The sequence below is a fragment of the Camponotus vicinus genome, unplaced genomic scaffold, assembly GCF_025532165.1.
Source record: "Camponotus vicinus isolate PSW18456_S1 unplaced genomic scaffold, iyCamVici1.0 SCAF_7, whole genome shotgun sequence".
Lineage (NCBI taxonomy): Eukaryota > Metazoa > Arthropoda > Insecta > Hymenoptera > Formicidae > Camponotus > Camponotus vicinus.
Genome location: NW_028141979.1, coordinates 17,598,098 through 17,616,286, shown reverse-complemented (window position 1 = coordinate 17,616,286; position 18,189 = coordinate 17,598,098). Strand labels below are relative to the sequence as shown.

General features: G+C 33.3%; 1 protein-coding gene across 1 annotated transcript in view; it reads left to right on the top strand.

Annotated features, from left to right (window-relative positions):
* Positions 1–18,189, top strand: part of LOC145974706 (uncharacterized) — a 138,482-nt gene that overhangs the window by 98,154 nt on the left and 22,139 nt on the right. The window lies entirely within an intron of this gene.

The window sequence follows — 18,189 nt, the reverse complement described above, 5'->3', positions numbered from 1 at the left end:
AGCTTTAAATTAGGTAAAAAAATTTTAATTTTGAAAAAAAAGAATTAAGTGGTGGGGGGTTTAAAAAAATAAAAATAAAAATAAAAAATTTTTGTTCATATAACTTTAAAGTACTCTTCAAGCCATTAAAATTTGTTGCATGTTTTTTTTCTTTACCTCTTATAGTTTAGCAGATATTCGATCCTAAAGAAAAATACCGTTTTTCTTCAAAGGGGTGTTTCACTCCTTAAAACTCAAAATCCGCACATATAAAAAAATACGTGTCTTTTAGATTTGTGTATTTAACAACATATTTGAAGGAGAATCAAATCGGTTCCGGACAGTTGTGACACTTCCCTTGTTAGTAAAACTTATGATCTTAAAACAAATTAATTAGTTTTTCTCTTTTAAATTCAAAATTGGCGATTAATACAGTCGATGTTATTGCAGTAAGTGTTAAATAGTTTCATGACTTACTATTTGTAATCTAATATAAAAGTCGCAATATATGAGTGCTATTTCATATTTTATACAAATACTTATTTGGATCACACATAATAATGTATTTTTATATATCATACAAAGTATTGAACTTATTTTGAAAATCATTTTCATTTTGTCGAGAATCTGTAATACATAAATGCAAGATAGAATTTGTGATAAATTTATTTTAAATTACAAATCCTATCAATTGCTTCAAAGTACTTGGCTAGTTAATTATTGATTTCATATTTAGTTTTGATTTTCTTTTTAGGAAAATTATATATATTTTTTGAGGGAAAATTTTTATAAATTATTTTTAGCGATATTTTTTATTAAACGTTTTGTTGCATACAAGGTGGAATATTTTTTTATGTACTTGGCGTACTTTTTTTATCTTTGTAAGGTTTTTTTAGAGGTATCTATTAACTGTAAAAATTATATCGTTTCATACGCGTTTTATGTATATATTTCATACATATATTAGATATATTTCTATATATATCTATTAATTGATAATAGATATATACAGAGTGGCCCACGTAAAGTGTTACAAATTTATCTCGGGAAATGAAGCAATTTAGAGAAAAATGTTTCAGACAAAAGTTGTATGGTTTCAAGGGATACATAAGATGGTGCCACTAGTTTGACATTGAAGAGTCACCTGAAGGTCACGTGAAGGTCACCTCCAACTTTTTAAACGGGACACCCTACATACTTTTGCACATTCTTGTAGCTTATCTCGAGAGCTTTCCAAAACACTATAATTAAGTTAGTTTTCATTAAGTACTTTCCGAGTTATGAGGCTTGAAATCATTTCTTAATTTTAAATAAACCGTAAAGTATCTTGTAAAATATTCATTTTTCGATTATCTTACCTTAATACTTTTATGTACAAAATAATAAGAGGAATCAACTGGTGTAAAGAAAACACATAATTGTTTTGAAAAGAAAAAAATGTAATTTGCAATTAACAATTACATTTTTTTTTTGTAATTTTTTCATCTGCGTGTGCTTTTACGTAATATGACTTCAATATAACTGTTTGAGCCTTACATACCGAAAAATGTATTATAATACTGATGTAATATAATCACTAATATGGTATAATATGGTTCCAGGCGAAGGTCCACTTTAAAAAAACCTAACGCGCCATTAGTGGGACCTCAAGGGTGGTGTGGAAATCCACTTTTAACTTTATTTCAATCCGCATTTATTTTTATGATAATTTTTTATTAAAATAAAAATACGCGATTGTTCCATAATATATTTCAGTTATTTGGACCGATCGTATCGAAGACCCGAATATAATGTGTACAATAAGCAAATTAAAAGCTGATCAAATTATGGATTTATTATTATGCATATTTGATATATTAAAGCGGAAGAAATACATATTTAAAAATTAAGTTCAACACTTTAACTTTTTATCTAACTTTATTTCAAATTCCGCATTTATTTTTATGATAAATTTTTATTATTGTTTTATACGCTAAAGATATGTAGCATTTCTTCCTTCTTGAAATAAAATTACGCAATTGTTCCATGAGAAATACATTCTTATGAAACAATTGCGTAATTTTAATTTAAGAAGGAAGAAAATTTTTTGCTGCGTATTTTTAGCATATAAACAATAATAAAAATTTATCATAAAAATAAATGCGGAATTTGAAATAAAGTTTTACATGAAACATTAAAGTGTTAAATTTGAACTAAATTTTTAAATATGTATTCTTATTGCTTTAATATATCGAATATGTATACGTAGCTTTAATAATAATAATAATAATAAATACGTAGCTTTAATAATAAAAATAAATCCATACTACACACATAATTTCAGCTTTTAACTTGCTTTAATTGTACACATTATATCCCGGCCTTCGATACGGCCGATCCAATTATCTGATGTGACGTCCCGACCAATAATTTTCTTCTTTTACCATATAAGTAGATTCCTTCTTTATCTTATTAAAATTTGTGCAATTCCATCTAATTACAAAAGAGCAAGATTGAAGGAAATATCATCTTTTGTTAGCATTAACATCATAATTACATTTATCCTTAGTTATATTTTAACTAATTTTAATTATATTTTAACTATTTTTTATTATATTTTAATTAATTATTTTAAATAATTATTTTAACTAAATTTATTAGAGTTATAGTATTAATTTTATAAGGATACTTATATAAAAAGAATTATAAGTTCATCAACGAATAATGCATTGTACAAGGGAGCGATATTGAAACGCCTTTAAGATTCGAGCGCTTTTATCTATTATGGAATGTAAATCATAACTATAGACCGTCGTCATTCCCTCGTTACGACATCATTTGTAAATTTTCGGTTAATTAAATATTCCACTTAAGTAATATCGAAATTAGGTAATAAGAGCAAAATTCAAAATTGTACATAGCCAAATTTGGAAAAAGGAACTAAGCCTGCAATAGAATTGTAATATTATTAAGAGGATTCGTTCATATATTTCACACGGCGACTTGCTCTCGCTAATCAGCTAAACATAACATCCGCATACCAAGCTCTGGCCGATATTTCAACGGACAAAGAAGATGACGAAATTTGCCTTATCTAATCCCCCACCAAATCGTACTGAGGAGGACCAGCGTCTACCGGCATTGTCACGGAGGACCAGAAGTTTTTTCTCCGGCTTACAGTCAAGACGTACTCTGATTTTCGCTGATTGTTCACTGCATCATTCACTGACTTGATTGTAACTACTTATACACTTTTATTCTATACAATATAAATGTATAGTTAATTGGAAAGTTCTACGAGAGATTTTACTGAGAACCACTCTTTACCGCCGAATATTGAAATCCATTATCCATTGGAAAATTCACACTACGGGATCTTTGAATTTCGAGCGATACTTCTGATAGATCTAGAAGGAAGGAAGGAAGAATATTATATATTCTCCTAGTAAGTAAGGGATAATTAGGAACTAGGTGAGTTAAAATTATTTTAATCCTTTTTCTATCATATAATTATTATAATTAATGTCATTAATTTAATTTCCATGGGATTATTTAACATAATTTTGTCATTATTACTTTACTTGGTATAATCATATTGTACGATTCATAATTACTACTATAATTTATAATTATTATTTCGATTTATAATTATTAATTATCCTATTATTTGAGTTCATTATCATTATTTGATTATTATCGTTTATTAATAAATGAAATGATTGAGTTAATAATATTTATATTAATATTGATTATTTTAATTTTATTCATTCTTTCGGCATTACTTTATGATCAATTGCGTTTTCTTATTTAATCTAATCATTTAGTTATACTATATTATTTTATTTTATCTTTTTATTCTGTTTATTCTCATTTGGAATATAATTTTAAATTTGATAATAGATCATAATCTCCCTCATCCCCAGTAAACCCGGTGAATGCAGGGTGACCGAAAAATACGGGAGGCATTAGAATAAAATAATTAAGTTACCCATCTCGGTATTGTAGTTTTCTATTATTTTGTAACCGAGACGTAACAGTGTCAATCTTTTTATCATGCGGGAGATTACCGACCGCAATTGTAATAAATTGATCGGTACATAGATGTCAGTGTTACGTCCCGGTTACAAAATAATAGAAAACTACAATACCGAGATGGGTAACTTAATTATTTTATTCTAATGCCTCCCGTATTTTTCAGTCAACCTGCATTCACCGGGTTTACTGGGGATGAGGGAGATTATGATCTATTATCAAATTTAAAATTATATTCCAAATGAGAATAAACAGAATAAAAAGATAAAATAAAATAATATAGTATAACTAAATGATTAGATTAAATAAGAAAACGCAATTGATCATAAAGTAATGCCGAAAGAATGAATAAAATTAAAATAATCAATATTAATATAAATATTATTAACTCAATCATTTCATTTATTAATAAACGATAATAATCAAATAATGATAATGAACTCAAATAATAGGATAATTAATAATTATAAATCGAAATAATAATTATAAATTATAGTAGTAATTATGAATCGTACAATATGATTATACCAAGTAAAGTAATAATGACAAAATTATGTTAAATAATCCAATGGAAATTAAATTAATGACATTAATTATAATAATTATATGATAGAAAAAGGATTAAAATAATTTTAACTCACCTAGTTCCTAATTATCCCTTACTTACTAGGAGAATATATAATATTCTTCCTTCCTTCCTTCTAGATCTATCAGAAGTATCGCTCGAAATTCAAAGATCCCGTAGTGTGAATTTTCCAATGGATAATGGATTTCAATATTCGGCGGTAAAGAGTGGTTCTCAGTAAAATCTCTCGTAGAACTTTCCAATTAACTATACATTTATATTGTATAGAATAAAAGTGTATAAGTAGTTACAATCAAGTCAGTGAATGATGCAGTGAACAATCAGCGAAAATCAGAGTACGTCTTGACTGTAAGCCGGAGAAAAAACTTCTGGTCCTCCGTGACAATGCCGGTAGACGCTGGTCCTCCTCAGTACGATTTGGTGGGGGATTAGATAAGGCAAATTTCGTCATCTTCTTTGTCCGTTGAAATATCGGCCAGAGCTTGGTATGCGGATGTTATGTTTAGCTGATTAGCGAGAGCAAGTCGCCGTGTGAAATATATGAACGAATCCTCTTAATAATATTACAATTCTATTGCAGGCTTAGTTCCTTTTTCCAAATTTGGCTATGTACAATTTTGAATTTTGCTCTTATTACCTAATTTCGATATTACTTAAGTGGAATATTTAATTAACCGAAAATTTACAAATGATGTCGTAACGAGGGAATGACGACGGTCTATAGTTATGATTTACATTCCATAATAGATAAAAGCGCTCGAATCTTAAAGGCGTTTCAATATCGCTCCCTTGTACAATGCATTATTCGTTGATGAACTTATAATTCTTTTTATATAAGTATCCTTATAAAATTAATACTATAACTCTAATAAATTTAGTTAAAATAATTATTTAAAATAATTAATTAAAATATAATAAAAAATAGTTAAAATATAATTAAAATTAGTTAAAATATAACTAAGGATAAATGTAATTATGATGTTAATGCTAACAAAAGATGATATTTCCTTCAATCTTGCTCTTTTGTAATTAGATGGAATTGCACAAATTTTAATAAGATAAAGAAGGAATCTACTTATATGGTAAAAGAAGAAAATTATTGGTCGGGACGTCACATCAGATAATTGGATCGGCCGTATCGAAGGCCGGGATATAATGTGTACAATTAAAGCAAGTTAAAAGCTGAAATTATGTGTGTAGTATGGATTTATTTTTATTATTAAAGCTACGTATTTATTATTATTATTATTATTAAAGCTACGTATACATATTCGATATATTAAAGCAATAAGAATACATATTTAAAAATTTAGTTCAAATTTAACACTTTAATGTTTCATGTAAAACTTTATTTCAAATTCCGCATTTATTTTTATGATAAATTTTTATTATTGTTTATATGCTAAAAATACGCAGCAAAAAATTTTCTTCCTTCTTAAATTAAAATTACGCAATTGTTTCATAAGAATGTATTTCTCATGGAACAATTGCGTAATTTTATTTCAAGAAGGAAGAAATGCTACATATCTTTAGCGTATAAAACAATAATAAAAATTTATCATAAAAATAAATGCGGAATTTGAAATAAAGTTAGATAAAAAGTTAAAGTGTTGAACTTAATTTTTAAATATGTATTTCTTCCGCTTTAATATATCAAATATGCATAATAATAAATCCATAATTTGATCAGCTTTTAATTTGCTTATTGTACACATTATATTCGGGTCTTCGATACGATCGGTCCAAATAACTGAAATATATTATGGAACAATCGCGTATTTTTATTTTAATAAAAAATTATCATAAAAATAAATGCGGATTGAAATAAAGTTAAAAGTGGATTTCCACACCACCCTTGAGGTCCCACTAATGGCGCGTTAGGTTTTTTTAAAGTGGACCTTCGCCTGGAACCATATTATACCATATTAGTGATTATATTACATCAGTATTATAATACATTTTTCGGTATGTAAGGCTCAAACAGTTATATTGAAGTCATATTACGTAAAAGCACACGCAGATGAAAAAATTACATCAACATGTGATCGTGCGTAATATGTCAACAATTTAACTTATTTTTACTTCAGCATGTGCTCGAAGTGACCCCCTTCCATCCTCTCACAAAATATAGCTCTCTTCAAGATTGCGCTACGTACCCGGCGCAAGATTTGTGGACTTTTTGTACGGCAAGCTTGTACAATTCTATCCTTCAAATCTTTAACGCTAACAGGTTGCGTTGCGTATACTTGTTGTTTAAGATGACTCCACAGAAAAAAGTCTAAAGGTGTAAGGTCTGGTGAACGTGGCGGCCATTCGTGGGGACCGCGAAGACCGATCCGAAATGATTACCGAATTTCCTATTTAATTTTCTTGTCAATTTGGCGGTGTGTGCAGGATGGCCATCCTGCTGGAACCACATGTTGACACGTGATTCCAGTGGCACCTCATCCAACAAATTGACAAGCTCATTTCGAAGAAATCTTCGGTACCCTTTGCCATCAATCTTGCCATCAATAAAATGTGGCCCAATGATGTGGTCTCCAAGAATAGCAGCCCAAACGTTCACCGACCACCTGACTTGAGTATGCGCTTGCCGCATCCAGTGAGGATTCTCAGTAGCCCAATAATGTAAGTTATGGCTGTTTACATTGCCATTATTATGAAAAATACATTCATCAGAAAATAGAATGTATTTGGAAAAATGAAAATTTTCCTCACTTACATTAAGGAGCCACTGACAATATCTCAATCTGCGAGCTTCATCATTAATATGCAACTCTTGAGTCAATTTTGTAGGGATGAAAGTGAGCCGATTTTAAAACCTTACATATTGTTGCCTGGCTAACTTCTTGATGTCGCGTGACGACCCGCGTACTTATATTTGGGTTGTTATTAACCGCCTCTATTATTTGCGCATTGTTTATGCGCGGTGTTCGTCCTGTATAAAGAAAAGCAATAGAAGTAATGATAAAAAGATACAATATTTAAAATTGTATTGTTTGAAAATCTTATAAATAAATATGTACCTAGAGGCTTAATAAGTCTAAATTGTCCATATCTCCGCAATCTCGATTCCAGCCTCATAAAAAGTTGATAATAAGGCTGTTTTCGTGCAGGATATTTCTCTGCATAAATTCTTGCAGCTTCTTGCGATCGTCGGTCGTACTTCTCATAAATTGAGATCATGTCGTACATCTCGTTATTTGTGAAATTATACGCCATGTTTACGATATGCTTTTTGTTGTACGCTCTCGTATCACACGAAACATTGTTAAAAACAAATAATAAAATATTGCTAAGATTGCTAGAATACAGAAACAATTAAAGATCGACATATTTATGCAACCAATGATCGTGGGAAGCTGCGAAAGTGACTGCGATGGATAGTTTAGACCTATTAATCCCGCAGTTACATATTTATTTATGAAATTTTTTAGTAATATAATTTTAAATATTGCTTCTTTTTATTATTTTTTTATCGCTCTTCATACAAGGCGAGCATCATGCATAAAATCATACAAATAATAGAAATAATTACTGACTACACAATTATAAAAACACGAATCGTCGCACAATATCAAGGAATTTGCTAGACAACAGTATAATTGTTTGAGTCTTACATATTGATGTAATTTTTTCATCTGCGTGTGCTTTTACGTAATATGACTTCAATATAACTGTTTGAGCCTTACATACCGAAAAATGTATTATAATACTGATGTACTATAATCACTAATGTGGTATAATATGGTTCCAGGGGAAGGTCCACTTTAAAAAAACCTAACGCGCCATTAGTGGGACCTCAAGGGTGGTGTGGAAATCCACTTTTAACTTTATTTCAATCCGCATTTATTTTTATGATAATTTTTTATTAAAATAAAAATACGCGATTGTTCCATAATATATTTCAGTTATTTGGACCGATCGTGTCGAAGACCCGAATATAATGTGTACAATAAGCAAATTAAAAGCTATGATCAAATTATGGATTTATTATTATGCATATTTGATATATTAAAGCGGAAGAAATACATATTTAAAAATTAAGTTCAACACTTTAACTTTTTATCTAACTTTATTTCAAATTCCGCATTTATTTTTATGATAAATTTTTATTATTGTTTTATACGCTAAAGATATGTAGCATTTCTTCCTTCTTGAAATAAAATTACGCAATTGTTCCATGAGAAATACATTCTTATGAAACAATTGCGTAATTTTAATTTAAGAAGGAAGAAAATTTTTTGCTGCGTATTTTTAGCATATAAACAATAATAAAAATTTATCATAAAAATAAATGCGGAATTTGAAATAAAGTTTTACATGAAACATTAAAGTGTTAAATTTGAACTAAATTTTTAAATATGTATTCTTTAATATATCGAATATGTATACGTAGAAATAATAATAATAATAATAAATACGTAGCTTTAATAATAAAAATAAATCCATACTACAAACATAATTTCAGCTTTTAACTTGCTTTAATTGTACACATTATATCCCGGCCTTCGATACGGCCGATTCAATTATCTGACATCTATGTACCGATCAATTTATTACAATTGCGGTCGGTAATCTCCCGCATGATAAAAAGATTGACACAACCATTAAAATTCACCCTGTATATATTTTATACATATATAAAATATATTATATATATGCATGTATATATGAATCAATAAAAATATATGATATTATCTCATTTCAATATATTGAACGCAATGCAAAAGATTGCATTTTCTATTATATTATATATGTTTCAATAATAATTTCGGTAATGGCGGAACTAAAAATGTCGATATTATCGATATTATCAACATTTTTAGTTACGTTTACATGGGGGCTAATCCGTCGGAGTTCCCCCATCGCTTTAGGATCCCCTTAAGATTTTACTGATGATAGGATCAGAATTTATAATTTTAGAAGTAGATTTATTATATTTATTATATTTATATTTCAGTTTTTCTCGATTATCTGTGTTTGTCGAGGAGAATTAATTGACATGTTTTACCACATTCTTATTAATTCGCTTTAATCAAATATAATATGATTTCAGTTCGATAACCAACATCAAATTCAAAAGTTAAAAATGTTCTAATATTTCTGATTCGAAAGACAAGGATTTAAATAAAAAAATTTCGAATTGGGTGCAGCATGGCAAACAAGTTCTAGAAAAAGAAAGAACTTCATTGGTACAAATTGATAATACATTTTCACCATTAAAAAAATCCCTAATGTCGGAAACATCACCCACTATCAGTAATTTTGATGCGCCATGCGCATCTTCTTCGACATCAGAAAGTAATACGAACGATTTCGTACATAACTCATTGTTAGCTGGATTACCCATTAATTCTTCACACCTTTCTCCAATGAACTCTACCTGCACTTTCAAAAAGCCGTTATATGTGAAAGGCAAATTTAATCCAAATATCTCGGTTAAAAAAGACGGTAAAATAGAATGTGAAAACGATGATTTCGAAATATCTTTCATTAATTTAAATAAAGCAGTTACCGAACATTTAAATTCTAAAAAATGTGGTGCACAAATGCAGAATGATCTAGATACTTCATTTTTCGACACATATTAGGGACCAGAGAAAGATAGGGATGTATGTGGGAGGAGGTGTCTTTACGCCCATTTGATCAACGAGCGACAGAATCCATCCGTGGCAATGGCATTGACGCATATCCTGTGGAGAGAGCATTCACACATTTTTCAGCCTAACGAATAATTGCTAGAAAACAATATTCGCAGACTAGAAAAATATGTGAGGCGCAAGTGGCTGGATCGGGAATCGAACCCGAGTCTTTCGCTTACCGAGCGACTGCTCTTACCACTGAGCTGTTCAGACCCTTCAACTCGATACTTCTCGGTCGCCTACAAATATATATTAAATTAGGAAATAACGCCATCTTCCGCCGGCGTGAATTTAAAATAACTATAAGAAATTAGGCTCCGTATATTAAAACATAAACTTTAAATTTAGACGGGCCATCAGAGCTAAACGCGGATGGTAGTGCGTAATTTCAACGAGAATTAAGTTCTCGTTGAAACTTATTTGTGTGCACGGGGCACAAATTTTCTTGGTAAGATACCAAGCAAATTTTAAATAATTCTCAATTCGAGAAATTATTTAATTATTATCCCTCTTTTCCCCCCTGTAGTGTTGTAGGCGAGAAAAATATCGGGCCGAAAGTCGCTGAATCGGGAATCGAACCCGAGTCTTTCTTACCGGGCGACTGCTCTTACCACTGAGCTATTCAGACCCTTCAACATTATTTATGTACAAAATAATGAGGGGAATCAATTAGTGTAAAGAAAACACATAATTCTTTCGAAAGAAAAAATGTAATTTGCAATTAACAATTACATTTTTTTTTTATTCCTCTCATCATTTTGTACATAAAAGTATTAAGGTAAGATAATCGAAAAATGAATATTTTACAAGATATTTTACGGTATATGTAAAATTAAGAAATTATTTCAAGCCTCATAACTCGGAAAGTACTTAATAAAAACTAACTTAATTATAGTGTTTTGGAAAGCTCTCGAGATGAGCTACAAGAATGTGTAAAAATATATAAGGTGTTCCATTTAAAAAAATTGATGTGACCTTCACGTGACCTTCAAATGACTCTTCAAGGTCAAACCAATGGTACCTTCTTATGGCCCCCTCGAAACCATATAACTTTTGTCTGAAACATTTTTCTCTAAAACGTATTATTCGGGAGATATTTGAGGTCTTTATTTAAAATGGGACACCCTGTATATTTGTATAATATATTTATAATATATATATATATATCAAGCGACGCGGTAGCATCGCGACGCCAAGTACATAAAAAACAGCATTGAAATGAGAGTCACTATTCTCGACGCGGCGCTACCAATTACCTTATCCGGAATTTCACGTCAAGTAAACTTTCGTTTAAGATATTTAATAAACTAAAGCTGTAATAAAAAATCTAACGACACTTTTATTATGTAATGTGAATATAAGCTTTCGATTGTGACCAGTTTGAATAAAATCGGTGCAGTCAATCCTGAGAAATGATGATCGAATATCAGAATTGTAACATTTTTCGTTTTTCTCCAGGTTCAGACTCACGTACATATGTTCGCACGCACACACGCAAAGCGAGTTTGTCCCTCAAGCGGCGTTCACAGCGTGCGTATACGATTATTGCTTCGATATGTACAATGCTTTAAGAGACAAAATCATATGCGTGCATACGTGTGATATGTACTGCGACGTGTTTTTCAATTTACCAAGATGTTTCTCAGATGGTAGAGAGAAATTTGGGGAACGGAAACGTCATCAAAAACGCGAGGCAGATAGAGAATACTCGCGCTCGGAGGAACAGGGATGGAGGGTGTTCTCGCGCGAGCCGCGGCGAAGCGAAGGCCGTCTCGAGATCTCGAAGTTGGGCGCCAGATACGGTCTTTCACGTATCAGTTTCGCTAAATGTCAGAATAACGCGAAAAACGCTAGCCTGTTTCGCCACGGGCCGACTAGCTCGCCTAACGGTAGAGGGGCAGGGTTAGGGGAAAGTTTGCTATAATCCTTGATTACGAGGCTCCTCGAAATTGGAAAGATCGGGCAGGCGAGACAATTCAACAATCACAGCCGACATCTAAATAAATTACGCGAATTTAGAATAAAGAGAAATAACAAATTTATTCAAGAAAAGAAATATAAAAAAAAAGAATATAAAGTCAAAGAAGTAACGAATTCAAGAAAGAAATAATAATAATAACACAAATTAGCAAATCTGAATTAATGAAATATAACTGCGGTTAACATAACTTCGAAAATTTGAAATAACGGAATATATAACAGATAATTCCTCCATAGAGCGGTGATAGGAATAACAACACGAAATCGAGACCCGAAGAAAGCGCTGATATTTGTAGTTCTCCTGGCCCGTTTTTATGGCCGGATTTTGCGAGGCCGAACGGCGTTTCGAAACCGTAACGGAAATTTCGACGATCTCATCGACGACTCAATTTTACAGATCTTTTTACATTATTCTTTCACTCGCTCTTTTAGTCGACGACAGTATGTTCGAAAAGAGGCTTAATAATTGAGCAAAAGTAATTCAGCAATTTGCGAAGACGGAAAATCTCGCTTGCGACGAACACGGTCGATGCGATCGATATTCGATAGCCATCGGATGCCGCTTACTTTCCTTTCGGCGTAACGCCTTTTTACTCACATGCAGTTCTCGAATTTCGACGATTTCTTAATTTATCGTAATTTATTGCACACCGCGGCACATTCACACGCACGACATATATCTCAAAATAAGCGCAAATCATACCCGTAACGAGCGCGACAAGGACAGCACGACATTCGCAACGTCACGATACGCACACGGTCACACACTCACATACACGCTAATTAATAACGAAAGTCGCACGAAGATCGATTGCGGGGATGTCTTACGCGGCGTCGACAATTCTTTTCGACCGCACGGAAAGCGAATGCAATCCCCCGCGATTTACCGCGCACGTGGTCGATATACGAGAGCCGGTCGCTACGCGTTTTACAACACCCCGAATCCCGAAGAGAGACGAACAGTTCCTTATCGACTACGGCCGACGTTACGATCGTCCTTGATGCCTCAGTCGCCCCAAATACACGAAAATTGAAAGCTCGGTACAAAGACCAAACGACAACAAGACACGAAAATGGCGACGGCGACAGAGCGGCCGGTCCGCGGACGGAATCGCGTACGTGGCTTACAATTATGCGATGGGCAACCTCACCGATACTTTCTCCCGTGGCCAGGGGATGATCCTCGGCTCGTCCTCTCGCCCTGATTTTGGCTGCGACACATAAAACGACAATGAAGAACCGAAGCGACTGTTTTCAACGAGCGACCACACCAAAGTGAATCCCTGGATCTCGCGATCCAGGGTCGATAGCGGCGTCAATCCTGCGCACAGAGGTGCGCGGATTCGCGGCCAATAGCGCCGCGACACGCAAGATATTAATGCGCCCCGCAACAACGCCGTATCGAGGGCCGTTACGGCTCCGACAATTCGAAAATCATAATTTCGATGACCCTGCTATCGGCGGTCTTCTTTTATGCCGATTGTTCGTCCTCCATCCTCGGACGGTAGCGCCGACCGGGCCCTGCGATTCCGATCCTTGACAGGTTTTCTGCTGTTCATCCTCTTTTCGCGGGGGAGAATTCCACCCGCGACTCTGTGCTGTCCTGATCCTCGGGCGTTACCTCCGCTCTCAAATCGGAGGTCGTAAATGTCGTACCGGTTGTCGCAAAAAGGATTCTTCTTCTGCCTCTTTCGGTTGTTTTCCGGCGGGTTGCCCGATGTACAAAATGATACCAAAAAAAAAAAAAGAAATAGTAATGACGCAAAATTATAACAATAGCTCGTCTCTCCGGAGATTTCGATACGGCTCTCGCAATTTGTTTCTGGCGTGGCCGCTCGGCTCGCGCCCCGTCAAGATTTCCGGGGCGGATGGACGCGCGTTGGGACGGCAACGTCACAGTATATGTATGTGTACGTACGTGTGAGAGATTAATTTATTGGAGTATAGTGCGGAATAGTGTAAAACAAGGAAGAGAAGTGACAGGTTAAGCAGTCAGGTTACTTGTTTAAAAACACAGATTATAAGAAATAAATAAGAGTAAATAAATAAAAGTATAGTGTAGAACAAGGAAGATAAATAGTGTGTAATAATGTACTAAAAAAACCTTACAAAGGTAAAAAAAGTACGCCAACTACAGAAAAAAATATTCCACCTTGTATGCAACAAAACGTTTAATAAAAAAATATCGCTAAAAATAATTTATAAAAATTTTCCCTCAAAAAATATATATAATTTTCCTAAAAAGAAAATCAAAACTAAATATGAAATCAATAATTAACTAGCCAAGTACATTGAAGCAATTGATAGGATTTGTAATTTGAAATAAATTTATGAAATAAATTTACAAATTCTATCTTGCATTTATGTGTTATAGATTCTCGACAAAATGAAAATGATTTTCAAAATAAGTTCAATACTTTGTATAATGTATAAAAATACATTATTATGTGTGATCCAAATAAATATTTGTACAAAATATGAAATAGCACTAATATATTGCGGCTTTTATATTAGATTACAAATAGTAAGTCATGAAACTATTTAACTATTTTACTGCAATAACATCGACTGTATTAATCGCCAATTTTGAATTTAAAAGAGAAAAACTAATTGATTTGTTTTAAGATCATAAGTTTTACTAAGTAGACCGGGAATTAAAGGATTTAAGAAAAGTTACATACAAAAATTTTACCCGAGTTGTATTACAATATACACATTTTTATTATTATGAAATATTTAATTTTGAAATTAATAATAAGCTTTGCCAAGTAAATTCGGAACTAAAAAAATTAAGACCGACTTACAAAAACTTGGCGTGCTCGAGTCGTATTAATCTATAATTGAAATTAATTGCATGTATATAATTCGCAAACTTTGTAAAATTATGTATATTTGTAAATTTGTAAAATTATATGTATTATAATTTGACTCGAGCACGCCAAGTTTTTGTAAGTCGTTTTGGTTTTAATTTTTTTCTTTTTAGGAAAATTATATATATTTTTTGAGGGAAAATTTTTATAAATTATTTTTAGCGATATTTTTTTATTAAACGTTTTGTTGCCTACAAGGTGGAATATTTTTTTCTGTACTTGGCGTACTTTTTTTACTTTTGTAAGGTTCTTTTAGAGGGATTTCATACCTTTTTGTAAAATTTTATACCTTTTCTGCAAATTATTTTTTGAAGGAAAGTATTTGCATATTATCTATAACTCTATAGTTCTATAGTATATGTATAATTATATATATATATATATATATATATATGTGTGTGTGTGTGTATGTAGAAATTCACATATTTGACTGCGCAACCATAATTATAGTTACATAGACATTTATTACATTTGCCTGCGTAGACAAATATAGTTACGCAGAAATATTTCCTACATGTATAATGATAATTATATATATATGTGTGTATGTGTATGTGTGTGTGCGTACACACACACACACACAGTGTTTGTGTAGAAATTTACATATTTGACTGCGCAACCATAATTATAGTTACATAGATATTTATTACATTTGCCTGCGTAGACACAAATATAGTTACGCAGAAATATTCCCTACATGTATAATTATATTTTCATATATATATATATATATATATATATGAAAATATATAAAATATGTAAAATTATATGAAAAATATAAAAAAATATCTTTATTGTCAAAATACTGATATGTATAATAAAATCATATTATGAATATATTTATAAATATTATTTGTAAATTTTACAAATATACAATATTGCTTTAAATAACTTGCACAATACATTTATTATTATTAACTTTTGATTATATCGATTAGTAAACGAGTCGTGTATAATTTGTAATTTGTTAAAAAAGTTATACGCAAATATCCTTTTTATTGTATATACAGAATGTCGCAGCGCATTATAAATAAGCGCTTGTAGAGCGCTTATTTATAATGCGCTAAATTGAACAACAGTCCCATATCATTTTGCGCGATTGTCGCAATAATAACAGAAATATTGAATAAAATCGGACGAATGTTTGTGTGCGTATGAGAGAGAGAGAGAGAGAGAAAGAGAGAGAGAGAGAAACGTTCGGCCGCTCGTGCTATAGCATGGGCCAGACATTTTGTCGGCACGCGGCAAGGGGACGGTCAGCGCGGCGCGCCGCTGCCATTGCTTACACCGCTATCGCCGACGTTACGATCATCCTTGATGCCTCGGTCGCTTGTCTCCGGTCGCCCGAAATGCACGAAAATCGCGAGCTCGGTACAAAGCCCGAGCGACAACGAGACACGAAAATGGCGACGGCGACAGAGCGGCCGGTCCGCGGACGAAATCGCGTACGTGGCTTACAATTTAGCGATGGGCAACCTCACCGATACTCGTTCCCATGGATGCAGGGGATGATCCTCGGTCTCGTCCTCCCGACAACCTCGGCTGCGACGCACAAAACGATAACGACAGATACTATGACAAAAGCGACTTTATGCTAAGAGCGACCGCACCAGAATGATTTCCTGGATCTCGCGATCCAGGGTCGATAGCGGCGTCAATCTTGCGCGCAGGGGTGCGCGGATTCGCGGCCAATAGCGCGGCGACACGCGAGGTATTAATGCGCCCCGCGACAACGCCGTATCGGGGGCCGTGACGGCTTCGATAATTTGAAATTCGGAATTTCGGCGACCCTACTATCTGTGGTCTTCTGGAGGTAGATCGTTCGTCCTCCGTCCTCGGAGGGTAGCGCCGACCGGGCTCCGTGATTCCGGTCCAAGACAGCCGATCTCTGGAGACTTTCCCTCCTTTGATTGCAGGGAGCGAATTCCACCCGCGACTCAGCGCTGTCCTGATCCTCAGGCGCTACCTCCGCTCTCGTCTCGGAGGCCGTGACCGCCGTGTCGGTAGTCGCAAAAAGATTCCTCTTCTGTTGCCTCTTCCGGTCGCTTTCCGGCGGGTTGCCCGACGTACAAAATAATATAAAAAAAAAATAAATTAATAATAGCGCGAAATATGACAATGGCTCGTCTCTCCGGAGATTTCGATACGGCTCTCGCTATTTCTTTTCTGGCGCGCCCGCTCGGCTCGCGCCCCGTAAAGATTTCCGGGACGGATGGACGCGCGTCGGGACGGCAACGTCACAATACATATATATATAACAGTCCTGGATATATAAGAAATTATATTTTTATATCATAAAATGTGTCGCATACTATCCGCTGATAAATACATCAAAAGGCATAAAGTAAAACATAAACAAGTTTTTCTATAAATACAATAATTTTGAATATTGATACATAGCCAGTAGTATTATTTATGTTTTTAAATATATTTTAGAAAAATATCGATAGTTTGCTTAGCTGCAACCTGTTAATGTTTGATTGTATAAAACTAGTAAATTTATTCAATGCAATTGTAGCATGAAATACTAAAAATATGCACTATAAACTATTACTTTTAATGATATTAAAAATATCAAGCTAAGATTATTAAAAAGTATTATGTGTTGGACATTTAATATTATTGCTGAATGTAATTATAAATTGATGTGGACAAAATATTTTCTTATACACAATTGGTAAATGTATTATATATTTATCATTATAAAAAATATAATATAAAAAGGCTGAAAAACACACATAACGTCGTCATATGTATTAAGAAGCGAGTCGCCCGTCGTCCGTCGTTTTTAGCTTGGTAGAAAAGAGACAGAAAACATATGTCTGTCCTCTTCTATAATATAAAGCTAGTCGAGCCGAGCTCACATGTACGCGGCTTCGTTTGTGTGCGCTTGCGTACGCTCCTTTAGCTACGTGGCAACGTGTAAAATCTGGCATCATCGCTCGCTACTGCCTCGTCCCTCGTGCCTCGTGCTCGCAGGCTCGCAGTCTCTTGTCGCCTTGTCGCTCGTGTTACAATAAGACAATAAGATATTGTGTTCGTGTCAACCTACGTGCATCTACGCAGTATTACGCCGCAATATATGATGCGCAAATGTAAGTAAATGATATCTCTCATC